Genomic DNA, 15,438 nt, shown 5'->3' on the forward strand with positions numbered 1-15,438 from the left:
CCGGGAAGCGCACTGCGAGCGAGGGCGTGAGGGGGTGGAGGGTGGAGAGAGCAGACAGGGAGCAGAGGGAAGTGGAGGGGCAGAGGCGTGCTGCTTAGCAACGGCAGGAGAAGATTTAGGGAAGTGACAGGACCATTTCTCCCCGCGCCTCAAAGGGAGGGTTTTTTTTTTTTTTTTTTTTTTCCCCCCAGAGCTGCCTGCCGCCTACACTGGCGGATCTTGTTGTGGCGGCTCAGAACGCGGGTTAGAAGCGGGGGGGGGGGGGGGGGGGGGGGGGGGGGGGGGAGGCTCCCCGCAAGTCAGGGCCATCGCTGGGGCAGGCTGCCCCGCCACGTGTGCGGCCACCAGGCTCTCAGCAACTCCAAGGGGACCTCTCCTCTGGGCCCTGGAAGGAAGGGAAGGAAGGGAAGGAAGCCAGCCTCGCAGGAAACACCACCAGCGATGCAACCTCAGCCTCCTCTCTGGAAGGTGCTGGGGATTCTCCCTTCCTTTCTTCTGCCCCAGGACCCTGCTGGCAGCCCCCCCCCCCTCCCCCCAGCTTCCTCCCCACTGAGAATTCTCAGTTGCTTTGCTTTCTTAATTTGGTTTTCTCCGGCTCAGAATCGAGATCAAAAGAAGAAATTCTTTGCAGCCTTTTAGGAATAATTCCCAGAATCGCCCCCTGGAAATGCATACATAATGACCATAATTATTTAAAAAGGAGTCTTTCTCCGTTTCTTTTCCATCTCTGCGGCAGGCTTGGAGAGGACAGGCGAGAGGGAAGCGGCTAGGGTGTCTTTGTGGTCGCAGGGTTTAACTGCATGAACCGTGTTCTCGCAGGCGAAGTGTGGGACCCACACGCCACCGGCTTGCGGCACGTGACAGGGCTCTAGATGGTGCAGACAACAAATGCAAGAGGCAGTTCGCTAGCGCTAAACACCCCGACTGGCCTGGTGGGAAGTTACTCCCTTTCTAATTGGTGTTACTTGTCTTGAGTCCATCAAGTCTCAAGCTGGGGCTGGGTCTGTCCTTAACATTCCCGGAAACTTGCTAACCTTCCTTCTGACCGGGGCAAACAGCAATCCCCAGGCTGAGAACAAGTAAGAGCCACTACCTGCAATTTACTAGGGCTGTTTTTCGTTGTGATTATTTAAAAAAAATTTTTTTTAAGGTTTATTTATTTTTGAGAGAGAGAGAGAGAGAGAGAGAGCGAGCTCGAACGGAGCAGGGGCAGAGAGAGAGGGAGACACAGAATCCGAAGCAGGCTTCAGGCTCTGAGCGGTCAGCACAGAGCCCGACGCGGGGCTCAAACCCATAAACCACCAGACCGTGACCTGAGCTGAATTCTGACCCTTAGCAGACTGTGCCCCCCAAGGCGCCCCCATTGTGATTATTTTTTTGTGAGCCCTGGGGGCGGTGGGGGAGGGGGACTTTGCACTAAAGGCTGGTTCCTTTTTACAGGAAAGACAAATAATTAGTAACTAATAATCAAAGTGGTTGCTGGACCCTGCCGAATGACAAACGCTTTGGAAAAGTCTCCAGCCTGTCAGCCCCTTGATCCAGGAGGCCAGCTTTCCCCCTGGCAGGCTGTGGGTCAAGTTGAGGGAAGGATCCCGTTCAAGGTCAGCTGGTCGAGTTGGTCAGCAGCTGGCCCCCCAAGGAGGCTCAGATAGGAGTTTTTAATTTTTTTCGGAGCCACTCAGCCTAGCTTGGCACCCACTCGTAGCCCATTCTGTTTCTTGAGATTCGAGAAGTCAGCTCCTCAAGGTCCACTTGGGGACACACAGCCATAGAGTGTGGGTGGCTGCCATACCTGATTTCCCTCTGGACAACCACCAATCTGTCCTCTTGGATCTGGGGTTTGAGCAGAGCAGACCTACCCGGTGGCTTTAGGGCTGGCATGCCATCTGAGCCTGGCTTCCCCTGGGCATCCCATTCTTCTGGCCACAGCGATGGATGGGCTCCGGGAAGGGCAGAGAGATGCATGGAGACTCTTGCTGGGAATTCTGGGGCTGGCTGGCTCTTTCCCACTGGCCTTGATCCTGAGAAGATGAGACTAGAGCCATTTCTGCCACCACGGGGAGGGAGCCAACAACGAGGGAAGGGGGGGCGGTGAGAAATGAAGAGAGAGAGAAACCCGATCCTGATGGTATCAGTTCCATCCCTGGATCCAGCGGTGCCTGAAGCCAGCCTCTACCCTTGGCCGCCTTTAGAGCTCCCCACGGAGCCAGCCAACGAATTCCCCTTTCATGTAATCTAGTAAGGATCAATGCTTCGGTCGCTTGCAACCACGAGTCTTAACTGATGCAATGGCTCAGTGCAAATCCCTGGCCGCTGGGAGAGCAAGAACCCAAGGGGTTTGCCGTAGCCACGTAGGTGAGTGGCATCGTCACCCTACGCAAACACGGGCACAGGAAAAGTTATGAAAGCTCCGAAGTTCAGAGGAACAAGCAGTAGCCACAGGCTGAGTGTGTTGCACGAAACGACTTATTTCATCCGGGGAACAGTCCTCCACGGCCGTCCGCTTTCGGCACCATTTTACAGACGAGAAGACTGAGATCCAGGGGGTCTCTGTGAACCTTCAGGGCAGAACCAAGCCCTGCCACTCAGCGCCATAGCGTCCCAGCCATGTCTCTACAGTAAACAAGGAAATGACTCACTGCTACATACAAGACTCTGGGGATGTGGGACAGGGAAGGGACCAAGGGGCGGGGCTGTCGGGCAGCACTGGGTGATACTTACGGAGCAGGTGGCACGAATGCCTCCATCTGCCCCCAACCCCGGCAGTCACGGGGTGCACACAGGCCTGCAGAAAGGGCTCCAGCTCTTTGCACCTCTGGCTGAGGACAGAAAGGCAGAGAGGGCCCCGGGATTCCATCAGCACCCATCCGTACTCATTGGCTGTGGGGCTCCCGACGAGCCCTTCTTGCCTCTGGGGAAATGGAGACCCCGGCTCCTGGCCTTGCTCGTGTGACCCAGCAACCCGAGCATCAGATGAGGACAAAGATGGCAAGGATTATCATTTGCAAACATCGAAAGGGGGGCTTCAGGATGGAGGGAATCCCTGGACTTCCCGGAGGTGGCCTTGCAGGGTTGGACGGGGGTAAACTGACTCCCTGTACTTCCCCCTCCACACACCCCCCCCCCCCACCCCAGAGCTGTGGAGAGACAGGCCCAGCGTGACCTGAAAGGAACCTTTCTGGCCCCAAAGCCAAGAGAGATGAGAACTGTGAAGGAGAGAAGCGAGAGCTCGGCTACAGGCGCTTGGGGGTTTATTTTTACCCTGTTATCTCTATCCTGAAATGTCAAGCGTGGAGCCGCCTCTCCCACCAGCCCCCCAGCCTCCCCAGCCATTCGGCGTGGCAGCGCAGCCTGGAAACAGGCCCCATTCTCCTTCTCTGGTTCCTCCGCCTCTCCAAGAGAGTCACAGCGCTATGGAGACGGGAGGCATGGAAACCCTGAAATAGAGAAGTGGGAAGTGAGACCTTTTATTTGGGTTCTGGAACAGGCTCACTTCCTCCTAGAGGCCCCCCGGGGCGCAGAGGAGGCCCTTGGAACTGTCGGGTACCTATTCTAAGGTTTGCATCAAATCGGTTCTTTATGGTGCAAGACTCAGAGATCCCTACTTACACAGAGATCCCTACTTATATAATAAAGATTGTTTAATTGGCTGAGGCCACCGAAAGGCCTAGCAAAAGGTCAGGCTTCGGGTAGGGTTCGAGCCAGGGGTTTTTTGTGCCGTCCCAAAGACTCGGTTCTCTCCCTCTCTCGGCTCCGTGTTCTGTGGTGTTGGCTTCAACCTCGGGCACCACTCTGTGCTCCCCAACAACCTTTAGCACTTCTAGAATCTTCCCCCGTGATCACAAATGGCTGCAGCAGTGGGTCTAGACCTCACATCCTCATACTGGTGGCTCCCAAGGAAGAGAGAGGAACCTTCTTTTTGCCACAAGTTACCAAGGAGTGTCCTCCTGTGTTTCGTTGGCTATGACTGGGTTATATGACCATCCCCAAGCCAATCATTTTGGTATGGGGCAGGAAGGTGAAATACACATTGATCCGATTAAGCCAAACCAGATTCCCAAGAACAGGGAAGCAGTGGTTTCCCACAGGAGATTTCAAGCACTGGACCCAAAAGGCGACGGAATGGATCTGCTGAGCAGCAAACAGGAGGCTGTTCTGCACTTTATTCACTTTGTTTGATCCTTCCCTACTCAGGAAGGCCCCTGAGGTTAGACGTGACAGTTCTCTCCTATCCAGAAAGAGGCCAACATCAACATCTCTTTCTGTCTGTACGTTTACCTGAGGTTCTGAGTTCTACGAATCCTGGGTCCATCATTCCCAAAATTGCACCAAGGCAACAGACTCTCCCCCAGGTAGACGGGGAGGTACAGGCTGAAGGGTCATCTGTTTACCTGCCAAAGTCTTCCTCTGCATTCAAAAAAAATTTTTTTTAATGTTTATTTATTTTTGACAGAAAGAGAGACAGAGCATGAGCGGGGGAGGGGCAGAGAGAGGGAGACACAGAATCCGAAGCAGGCTCCAGGCTCCGAGCTGCCTGACGTGGGGCTGGAACTCACGGACCGTGAGATCAGGACCTGAGCCGAAGTTGGACGCTTAACTGACTGAGCCACCCAGGTGCCCCAGCTTCCTCTGCATTCAAAATAAAACTCACACTCTACGCGCTGGCTTCCCTATCACTCACCGCACATTCAGCCATTCCAGGCTTCTTATCGATCATTCCTTAGACAAGCCAATCAGTCACCTTATTCCTACAGAGCCTTTCCACTTGCTCTTTCTCTAGGATCTAGAATTCCTTTAAATCTTTTCAGAGTTGGCCCCATCTCATCATTCAGGACTCTGCTTGAACATCACACCTTCTTGAAAGCCTTCTCTGACCCACCTGGGGCGTAAAAACCATCTGAAATTACCGTGTTCCTTGATGGCTTGAGTATCTCTCCCCCTTTGTTACACTGTAAGCTCCACAGAGCAGGGACTGCGCTGGTCCTACTGATGTGTGTTCCTCGTAATTCCTGCTTCTGTGTCCGCCATAGTGGAGGGACTCAATACATATTTGCTGGGTCAACGAAGGAGAAGTCTTTTCTGAATGGCCTTGTAAACGTTTCCAGAGCAGGGCAACTTGTTACATTTGTCCTGGCTTTAACTTGGTGCCTACAAAAACATGGCAGCAGAAGCGATGCGTTCAAAGTCGCACCCTAATTAGTAGGGAAAGGGACCTGGGTAGCACCAATGGCTTCTTTCCTAGGCCAATGCATGTGAACATCTGAGGGCATGAAACTGTAGAGAGGCACCTGGGGCCACCTGTCCATGCAGGTGTCTAAGTATGGTGGCAACACCACCATTCACAAGTAAAAGCGCGGAAACAGCGTGGGGTGGAATTGTTTCCTCCTTTCCCCACTGAGGCAGAGAGAGAAGAATGTCCCCGAAGAAGAAGAATGTCTCACCTGGTCCACTGCAGACCCCCAAAATCAAAGTCAGAACCTCAACGTGCTGGTGACTCAGAAGAACCCGCATGTTCTTGATGGACACAAACACTCCTCGAGGCTACCGAGACCTGCTCGTCTGTGACGGTCCTCAGGACAGTCCGGTGAGTGTGGATGGCTCAGCCCAGAGAACGGGAACTCAAAAGCACATCGGCAGACAGACCTCGGTTGTTCCTGTACTCCGCAGACAGCATGCCATCTGGAGCATCTCGAGTATTCTGCTGTTGATGGTTTTCCGCTCGCCCAAACACATCCATCATTCCTCTGTTAGGCCCTCACAAGACACTCTGAACTTTGTTCTCCTGGACTCCCCAACATTTGTAATAATATCTATATTTAGGTGATAATTTGAGTAAGACTCATCTTCCCCACTGGACTCCAAACTTCTGAAAGGCGGGGATGATCTCATTACCTCACTACCGTGTCCAGTGGTGTAAGTAAACCAACCCCTTGCCCAACTTGTAGAGTGAGCCTCGTAAACAGGTTTTGAATGGGAGGGGGGATAAGTGAATGGAACTCGGGGTCTGCTGGGAAAGCACGTTACAGCCGGCCTGACTCAGCTGGAAGACAGCAAACAGGCTGGATCTTTCAAAGTGAATCAGACCTCGTCACTGGCTGACCACCCTGTCCTCTCCATCAAGGCATCTCCCATGCCTAGAATAGTATCTACCACAGAATAGAGAGTCTGCAGACGGTGGAAGAATAAATCAATGAATGGACACCGTTCTTTCCCTTCCCAAAGAAGCTGGTTACCTCCTTAAGGATAAATTCCTGGAAAGGGAGAATGGGGGGTGGGGCGGGGCAGAGAGCCATAGTATGCAAATGTGCTGAATCAAACCCAATGGTTTAATTTAGGTCATCCCCTTCAGACTCAGCGGTAGCTTCGAGGAGTTTGTCTCCAATTAAGAACATGTGGGTTCTTCTGAGTCACCAGCACGCTGAGGTTCTGACTTTGATTTTTGGGGTCTGCAGTGGACATCTGGGTCCTAATGGGTAGTTTTGCATCTGACATTTAACCAACCAAGGGCTCAAGCTATTTGGTCTTTGTCCCTCCTTCGGAGGTGACAGAGATTCCAAGACCTCATTCTTCAATCGCCAACCCCAAATCAAATACCAAAAAATCTCCCCCCCAACCCACCATGAAAAACCTCCATAAAACCAAATCTCCAAACATGCCTGGGTGTCAAGCCCACCCCCACCCAGCTAGCAAAAGGTGGCTCACTTTTGAACGACAAACTCCCTTCTAGAACCAGAAGGAAAGGAATAAGGGATTTACGGGTCGCCTCAGAGTTGTAGGTTCTGGCTTGTCCCCAGGATGAGTTCATTATTTATTCTTAGAGACCGGACTCAAATTAAACAAACAGTGCCTATAAATAGAGCAGGATACACTCAGCTCAGTGTCACTGAAAGGTCCTTTTCACAGGGACAGATGCGCTAAATGGATGTTCTCAGGTTACCCCGCTGGTACTACGTGAAAAAGGGTTGTCCTTTTTCTTGTTAAGTGTGGTCCAGGAGCGAAGCAGGTGAGAGTCAGACATTGGGATTTGGCCTGATTCTGTCTCCTTCGTTTCTTTTCTTCTAAACTCTCATTCACGTTATAACCGAGAGGGAGCCGGAGAGGAAGGATGTCACTCTATAAACGCCCTGGCTGGACAATTTGGCATTTCCCTCGGGGAATGGGTCCTGGCTCAGGTTGTATTTGACAGAGTGTTCTGGTCTTTTAGATTAGATTGCAAACTCCCTAAGGGAAGGGACCAAATGGTAGACTTTCCTCTTGGTTTCTCCCATGCTGCCAAACACAGAGATGGCTAGGGTTTCCATGGCAGACCTGGAGCTACGAATTAAAAGGACTGTCCTCAGGCATGGGGACCTGTCTGGTAGGGAGCAAGGCAGCCTGTGTTCCAAGCCTGCTATGGCTTTGCTTTGCCTCTCACTGGGTAGTGCGCTTGAGCTGTGCAGTGATCACATCACCGTGACAGACAAGTTGGGGTGGAAAGATCTGGAACAACTGTGAAGAGACATCAAGCAACGGGGCAACCAAGTCAAAGCACCGGAGGGACAACAGTGATCACCGAATTGGCACTTGGCTGGCTCATTCCAAGCACTGTTCTAGAACATGGCAAGAGCTCACTTAATCTTTCTAAAAACCCCTATGACTTAAGGACCATGATGATCTCTATTTTACAGATGAAGAAAGTGAGGCACCGGTTGAGTATTACCTTGCTCGAGGTCAGACGGCTGGTGAGTCAGGATGGGGAGTCAGGCAGTTGAGCTCAAGAGCAGCCTCCTGGAGTCAAAATTAAGTGCACAGAGTCTGTATCTGTCAGTTTTATCGCCTGGGTCCGGACCACGCCCGGAACTCCCTGTCAGCATGGAATCGAGGTCAGGCCAATGACCCTGAATCTCAGGACTTCTTCTGGGAATGCTAGGCCCAAGACACACTGACCTTCCCTGCGGATTGGCAGGGGAGGTGGGCACCTCGCAAGGGCCACAGCCATCTGGCCGCTCCAGGAGGAACGTGGCTGAGAATGAAATCAGCACTGAGAAAAACAGGTCCTGGTGATGGTCTTCGAACCCTGAGTCCAGCACTTAAAGGTGGCCCAGCCCTTCAGCCTTGAGCTTTCAGGAGCCAGTATCTCCCCTCTGCTGTTGTAGGCCAGTCAAGGCTGATTTCCAATCATGTGCAGCTGACAGAGTCCCTAACCGAGCCGGCCGGCCCCTAATAAAGCATGATTTGGCCAAACTAACAGCCCAGCCCCACCCACAAGTGAGAGCTCTTTCCTCGCCCTGTTGGAATCTTCCAGAAACACGTACCAGCCTGCTTCTGTGCACTTGCACAATGGCTCCTTTCTCTGTTTACTGAAATCCCAAACACTCTGCCGAGGCCTCCCCCACGGTATCCGTCAGAATTACCTACCGCTTCATTTGGTTACCACAGTATGGAACTTAGGTGCTTACTTAGCCCTTACCCTATTCTGCCTTGAGATAGTTATTTACAAGTTATCATTAACATTCATTGAACGCACGCGCTCAGCTCGGCGAGGGGGGTTCAGAGCCAAGACCATCAGCACATAGCTGAGCTCTTTTCCAAGCGTCGGGCACTCCGCTCAGCGCTTGGCACTGAGCATTTATGTGGCTGCATCTCCTAAAAAAACCCTACAGGGCAGCTACGAATGATGGTACGTGAGGAGGTTCCGGCAAGACTCAGAGATTTGAACAGAAATTGCAAAGCGAGGGGCCAGATGTGGATGTCGGTTTTTCCCAGCAAAGACTTGACAACCAGTTTCAAATACTAATCCCTCATTCACAAACCCCTAAACCACAAAGAAGATGTAAAAGACTCAATAGGTATGAAGAGAGGATTTTACTACTTTTTTTTTTTTTTTTTTTTTTTTACAAATACCATGCTGTCATCCACCTCCCAAAACACACACACACACACACACACACACACACACACACACACGTATATGAGCAAGGTGGGGGTGTTTAACCTATTTGTGCATCTCAAGCCTGGGGAGAGTGGCTTCTTTGAGATGCTATGGAGAGTCTGATGAGCCATCCTGTTGCTGCAGAGATGGAGACACAGGGAACCGTGCCTGACTCCCTGCTGAGAAGTCCAGAGGGTGAGAGACGTGGCCAGGAAGTTTCCGAGCCCAACGCTCATTCTGGCGAAGACTGTACATGTTTTCCTGCGGCCTCACGTGAGCAAGCTGCCTAATGGGTCACCTTAGAGAGTGTCTCGCAGGGTGGCCTAGAGGGGCCTGGAGCCCTCATCAGACAGAGGCTGGAGGCGGATCATCAGACTCGGTGGAGTGTTAGTGAGTCCCTGGTGTGAGTTACCCTGTCAATGCTGGGGACTGTCCAACACCCGCCCATTACCCCGTGTGATACTTGAGCATGCCGAGAGGGGGCGACACCATCTTTGGGTTCTAATAGTCAAGTAGGTACTCCACCCACCCACCCACCCTCATTTTGCCTTACATCTTCTCTCTTCCAACCTCTTGTGTGTACATTTTGGGGGAAGACAGTGTCTATTTCCTTCTTCCTGAAGGCCAGCGGCCCATTATGGTGGGCCTCAGGTGGAGGAAGAGGAGAGGAGGCTTATCTTTAAATAAAGTTTGAAGTGTTGATTAACGTACTGGACACGACACTCTGATTTGGGAAATGAGACTAATCTGTGACCTAGAAATCATAGGACTTTAATTAAAAAATTAGGCATGAAAAGCAAAGTCACGGTGCCTGCCTGAAGTTTTCATGCATGGCCAGGACAAGGACATACCCCACTGAAATTTGAAAGAGCTAAGACGCGACAAAAGTAAAGTTGCCTTGATGGCCTCACCTCATGAGCTCTCCTAGATAGAAGGCCAGACGGGGTAAGCGACCTGCTCGGGGTCACAGAGCTAGTAAAAAGGCAGAACTGCGTTCTTAACCACAGTGCTATGCTGTTTCTACACTCCAGGAAATTACTGTCTCTCCTGCCTATTCTTATCTTATTTTTCTCAAATTACCTCCCTTTGCCTCCATGTATCATACATGGCCCTGGACCAGTGTTGCCAGAAGCAGGGTATGATCAGAGGTGGGTAAGGTTATCCAAGGATGACGTCAGTCAAGAACATGCTTCAAAGACCAGCGAATCCCTGAGCACCACATCTGGAGAATTTCCCGTCTCCATCTACCTCAATGCTTTGATGATGACTTAAGACACTATTGGTATATTATTTTTTTTAATTTTTAATGTTTATTTATTTTTGAGAGAGAGAGAGAGAGAGTGAGCATGAGCAGGGAGGGGCAGAGAGAAAGGGACACACAGAATCTGAAGCAGGCTCCAAGCTGAGCCGTCAGCACAGAGTCCGATGTGGGACTCGAACCCATGAACCGTGAGATCATGACCTAAGCCGATGTCAGACGCTTAACCGACTGAGCCACCCAGGTGCCCCAAGACGCTATTGGTATTATTAACACAACATTGAACCTTACTAAGTTCCAGGCACCATGCTAAGTACTTTTCACATGTTTTCTGATTAAATCCTAGCAGCCCTGTGGAAAGGACCCTTCTGCACATTATTCCTGTTTACACAGGAGGCAACTGAGGCTTGGAGCACCTTGCACAGGTTTCATGGCCAGCCAACAGACGTCTGAGCCTACAGCCTGCATGCCTGGGCATCATAAGGCACTCAGCACATGCCTGGAACCCCCCAGCCACCTTCACACCAAGCCTGCCAGGAGTTACCTGATTCTATGCCTACTCACTAAAACGGACCCTCTATCAGCATTTCTGTTGGTTTCCAAGAAGTTTATTCGATTGGATCCAATCACACAGGGCTCTTGGGTCTTGATTTTTCTGGAGCAAAACATGGTACTTGCTTGGGGCGTGGGCAGAAGGATACGACCTGTGGTTATAAGGGTAGTGACAGGATATGGGTCTTCTCTACCATTTGAGATGGGAATACATGGGCCCCAGTCTGAAGCAGAAGCCAATATCCAATAGAACTTGGTGACCACAGTATGGATCTCTCTAGACCTGTGATCTATCCCACTGTGACATCAAGTAAAGCCTGTGCCTAAATTTTTTCACCTCCTCCCCCAATGGGGATGTCTCAAAAATCTATCCGTAATTAACAGTATCTCAATGGAAACTAATGTAGTAGTTGCGAATGCAGGCTTGGGAGTCGGAGTGCCTTGGTTCCATTTATTAGCTATGAATCCTCCCCCCAGGCACTTCATTTCTGACCTTTGAGGTTAGTAAAATAGTGATAATAGTATCTTCCCCTTAGTATTTGTGAAAAGCCATCAATCTGTTCACAGATATTCCAATTCCCCTTCCTCTCTAGGTATGTGATAAAATCAATATTATACTTTTTATGCACTTTGAAGCGAACCACACCCATGTGACTTGCCTGCCAGCGAAATGATGACAGTGATTTCCTGCCACCAGGGGGAAGCTTTGCAAGCTGGTGTGCGGTTTGCTTTTTAACTTCAGGGGTTCCTAGCAGCCTGGGACCCTGAGTGTCTGTGATGAGCACCACCCCTCCTCCCTGGTTCTAATCATCACTGGATACGTAGCATGAGTGAGAAACACATCTTTGTTGTTTTAAGCCAATGAGGTTTGGGGGTTGTTTCTTACTGCCATCACCTAGCCTATCCTGACTAATACACTGTTGGTGGGAGGGAGGATTGAATTAAAAACAACAACAAAAAAAGCAAGCACAACTAAGATACTGCCATGCACCCACAAGAATGGCTGTAATCAGGAAAACAGACAATGGCAAGTGTTAGCAAAGATGTGGAGAAAGCCGGTGCCTCCTATATTGCTGGCGGGAATGTAAAATAGCGCAGCCGCTTTGGAAAACAGCTTGACAGTTTCTTAAAAAGTGAAACATAAGCTCACGTACCACCCGGCACTTCAACAAAGTATCTGCCCCAAAGAAATGAAAGGTATGTCCACGCACAGGCTTGGATGTGTGTGTGTTCCCAGCAGTGTCATTCATGGTAGCTACGAAGCTGGAGCAAACCAGCTGGCCATCATCCGGTACCTAGATACACAACACGCGGTCTATCCTTACAAGGTCATACTACTCAGCACTAAAAAAAGGAACAAAATGCTAATACATGCTACCATATAGACAAACCTCGGCAACATATGGAGTGAAAAGAATCCAGATGTAAGATCATGGATTGAAAGATTCAATTTCTCTGAAGTGTACAGAGAAGACAATTTGGTAAACACAGCAAGCAGTTCCGTGGTTGCCTGGGACTGAGAGGGAGAGTGGGAATTGACCGCAATTAGGTTTGAGGTGGCGTTGGGAAGTGATGGAATGTTCTAGAACCGGATTGTGATAGTGACTGTACAACTCTATACATGTTCTGAAAATCAGTGAGTTGTACACTCACAATGGGCCAATCTAACGGTATATAAATTCTACTCCAATAAAGCTGTTAAAAAAAAAATGAACTAAGCGGCAGTATCTGGCACACAGGGAAAGATCATTAGATGTTTGTTATTATGTATCATTTTAGGAACGGGAGTCTAGGACTGAGACTCTGCAATGAACTGATGAGGAGTAAAGATCTACATCCACTAAAGAAGGGAGGTCTGGCAGTTGACCTTTGTGTTTCCACCCCCAAACTTTGTACTTCCTCTACACTGACCACTACCTGCAAAAGGCCCAGGGGATATTTACAGTACCAACTGCTGGAAAGATGGGAGTCCCGTCCTTGACTAGACTCTTAGTCTGTTCAGGCTGCTATAACAGAGTATCACAGTTGGGTGATTTATAAATAATGGAAACTTATTGTTCATAGTTCTGGAGCTTGGAAGTCCAAGGTCAAGGTGCTGATAGATTTAGTGTAAGGTGAGGGCCTACTTCCTGGTTCATATATGGTCATCCTCTCTGTATCCTCCCATGGCAGAAGGGGTGAGAAAGCTCTCTGGGGTCCCTTTTCTAAGGGCACTAATCCCATTCATGAGGGCTCTACCCTCATGACCTAGACTCCTCCCAAAGATCCCATCTGGGCTACATCACACTGGGGATTCGTTTTCTTTCTTTATTAAAAAAAAAAATCAATTAATTAATTAATTAAAAGACAACACAGAGAGAAATCATGAGTGGTGGAGGGGCCAAAAGAGAGAGGGAGAGAGAGATTCTCAAGCAGGCTTTGTGCTGTCTGCCCAGAGCCCAAGGCGGGGCTCAATCCCACGAGTCGTGAGATCACGATCTGAGCCGAAATCAACAGTTGGACGCTTAACGGACTGAGCCACTCAGGCACCCTGGGGATTAGTTTTCAAGCTATGAATTTTAAGGGACACAAACATTCAATCTATAGCAATTAGGGACCATGTGGGCCCTCTGGTTAGCAGGAAGCACCAGCAGAAAAGCAGTGATGCATTATCTGCTCACCCGGCTTTCTGGATGCACAGCCAGGTCCCCATTAGAGAAGTGCGCGCGTGGTCGTTTCTATTTCCAGGCGCTTCTCCCCACCTACAACATTCTCACAGTGTGTTCATCTCTCTGGCTACTCCTTGGAGAAAAGAGAAAGCTTGAATGATTTTGTAATTAAATAAAACAATGTTTAAAAGTGAGCAATTAAGCCCTGAGATAAAAACTAAGGAAATAGGGGCGCCCGGGTGGCTCCGTCAGTTGAGCGTCCGACTTCGGCCCAGGTCATGATCTCACAGTTCATGAGTTTGAGCCCCGTGTCAGGCTCTGGGCTGATGGCTCAGAGCCTGGATCCCGCTTTGGATTCTGTGTCTCCCTCTCTCTCTGCCCCTCCCCTGCTCACGCTCTGTGTCTCTCTCTCTCTCTCTCTCAAAATTAAATAAACCTTTAAAAAATTAAAAAAAAAAGCGAAGAAAATAAATCTACAGATGGCAGAAGGAAAGAATGAAAAGTAAAAAAAGCAGATGTAAGCAAGTTAGAAAACAGAAAAACAATAGGGGTTGGTAAGAAAAATCAAAGACGTAATTCTTTTAAAAGACCAATAAAAGAGATAAACTTCTGGCAAGGTTGCATAAGGAAAACAAAATACAAATAAATAGTGCTAGATTGAGTCTAAAAGGGACTAGAAACAAAGACATGGAAGGAGATTAAAGCTAACGAAGAGCCTGCTATGTTGAAATTTATGCTGATAAGATATTAGCCAAAATAAGACCACATAATTCACTCAAGAGCAGGCAGAGAAAACCCAAGTAGACAAAAAGTCATAGAGGAGACTGCTAAAGAAGTCTTGGGCACTGTGATGAAACGTGTGCGCTCCGATGATTTGGGGGGTGGGGGGCAAATTCCGGCAAACCTCAAGGTAAGAGATAATTTCTACGTGATTTAGTTGTTCCTAGGGACTGAGAAAGTTTAAAAGTGTCCTAATTAGTTCTACAAATCTAACCCAACCCTGATAAACAAATACTGAGAAGAGAGGAAGCGAGAGACAGAAACGCTATGGGAGAGAACGAGAACATTACAGACCAAACCTACGTAGGGATAGCGGGCTACACTGCCTGGTGTCCGTCTTCCCCCCTTCCCCCCGCTATCCACATCCACTCGGAACCTCAGAATGTGACCTTATTTAGAAATAGGGTCTTTTATTTTGGGGGGGGGAGGGGCAGAGAGAGAGGGATAGAGCAAGAATCCTAAGCAGGCTCTGTAATGTCAGCGCAGAGACTGATGCAGGGCTCGAACTCACGAACCATGAGATCATGACCTGAGCCAAGATCAAGAGTCAGATGCTTAACCGACGGGGGGGGGGGGGGGGTTCCCCCAGGCACCCACCACCAGACATAGTTATTAAGATGAGCTCCTACTGGATTAGGGTAGGCCTAAACACAATGACTGGTGTCCTTCTAAGAAGAGGAGAGGACACACGGGGACAGAAGAAAGAGGCCATGTGAATGCCGAGGCAGAGATTGGAGTGACACAGCCATGTGGCAGGAACCTCAGGCATTTCTGGCAGCCACCAGAAGCTGGAAGAAGCAAGGAAGGTTCTCCCTTAGAGCTTCTGGAAGGCACACGTCCCTGGGGACGGCCTGATTTTGGACTGCTGGCCTTCAAACTATGGAGAGCTGTCAGAGCATATATTTGCTCCCCAGTTTGTGGTATTTTGTTATGGCAGCGCTAGGAGACCCGTATAGATAGGGAGGTAAGGATTCCCCTATTTCTTTGGTGACTTCAGTCTATTTGTGTTACAAAAGTCCCAGCACTGCTTCCTGTTGAGGTCTCGCCCAGATGGCCTCGAAGGGTAGCCTCCGCAGTGGGCTTCCCCCAAGCAACTGTGGGGCCAGGGGGCCATATGCCATATGGCTAAAGTATTTAAAGCTATAAATAAAACTGTGTTTAAAAATTATTAAACCGGGTGCCTGGGTGGCTCAGTCAGTCAGTTAAGTGTCTGACTGTGGCTCAGGTCACGATTCGTTGAGTTCAACCCCCGCTTTGGGCTCTCTGTTGTCAGCAGTGTGGAACCTTCT

The 15,438-nt window shown here is 49.7% G+C and overlaps 1 long non-coding RNA gene across 1 annotated transcript; it reads right to left on the reverse strand.

Annotated features, from left to right (window-relative positions):
- Window positions 1-1,315: 1,315 nt before the first annotated feature.
- On the reverse strand, window positions 1,316-8,302 carry LOC123589419. Its single transcript, XR_006708326.1, has 3 exons — window positions 7,700-8,302; window positions 2,722-2,819; window positions 1,316-2,613 (listed from the first exon to the last, which is right to left on the reverse strand). It is a non-coding gene; the product is annotated as an uncharacterized LOC123589419 (long non-coding RNA).
- Between the last annotated feature and the right edge of the window lie 7,136 nt (window positions 8,303-15,438).

This window comes from Leopardus geoffroyi, chromosome E3 (genome assembly GCF_018350155.1).
Source record: "Leopardus geoffroyi isolate Oge1 chromosome E3, O.geoffroyi_Oge1_pat1.0, whole genome shotgun sequence".
Taxonomy (NCBI): domain Eukaryota; kingdom Metazoa; phylum Chordata; class Mammalia; order Carnivora; family Felidae; genus Leopardus; species Leopardus geoffroyi.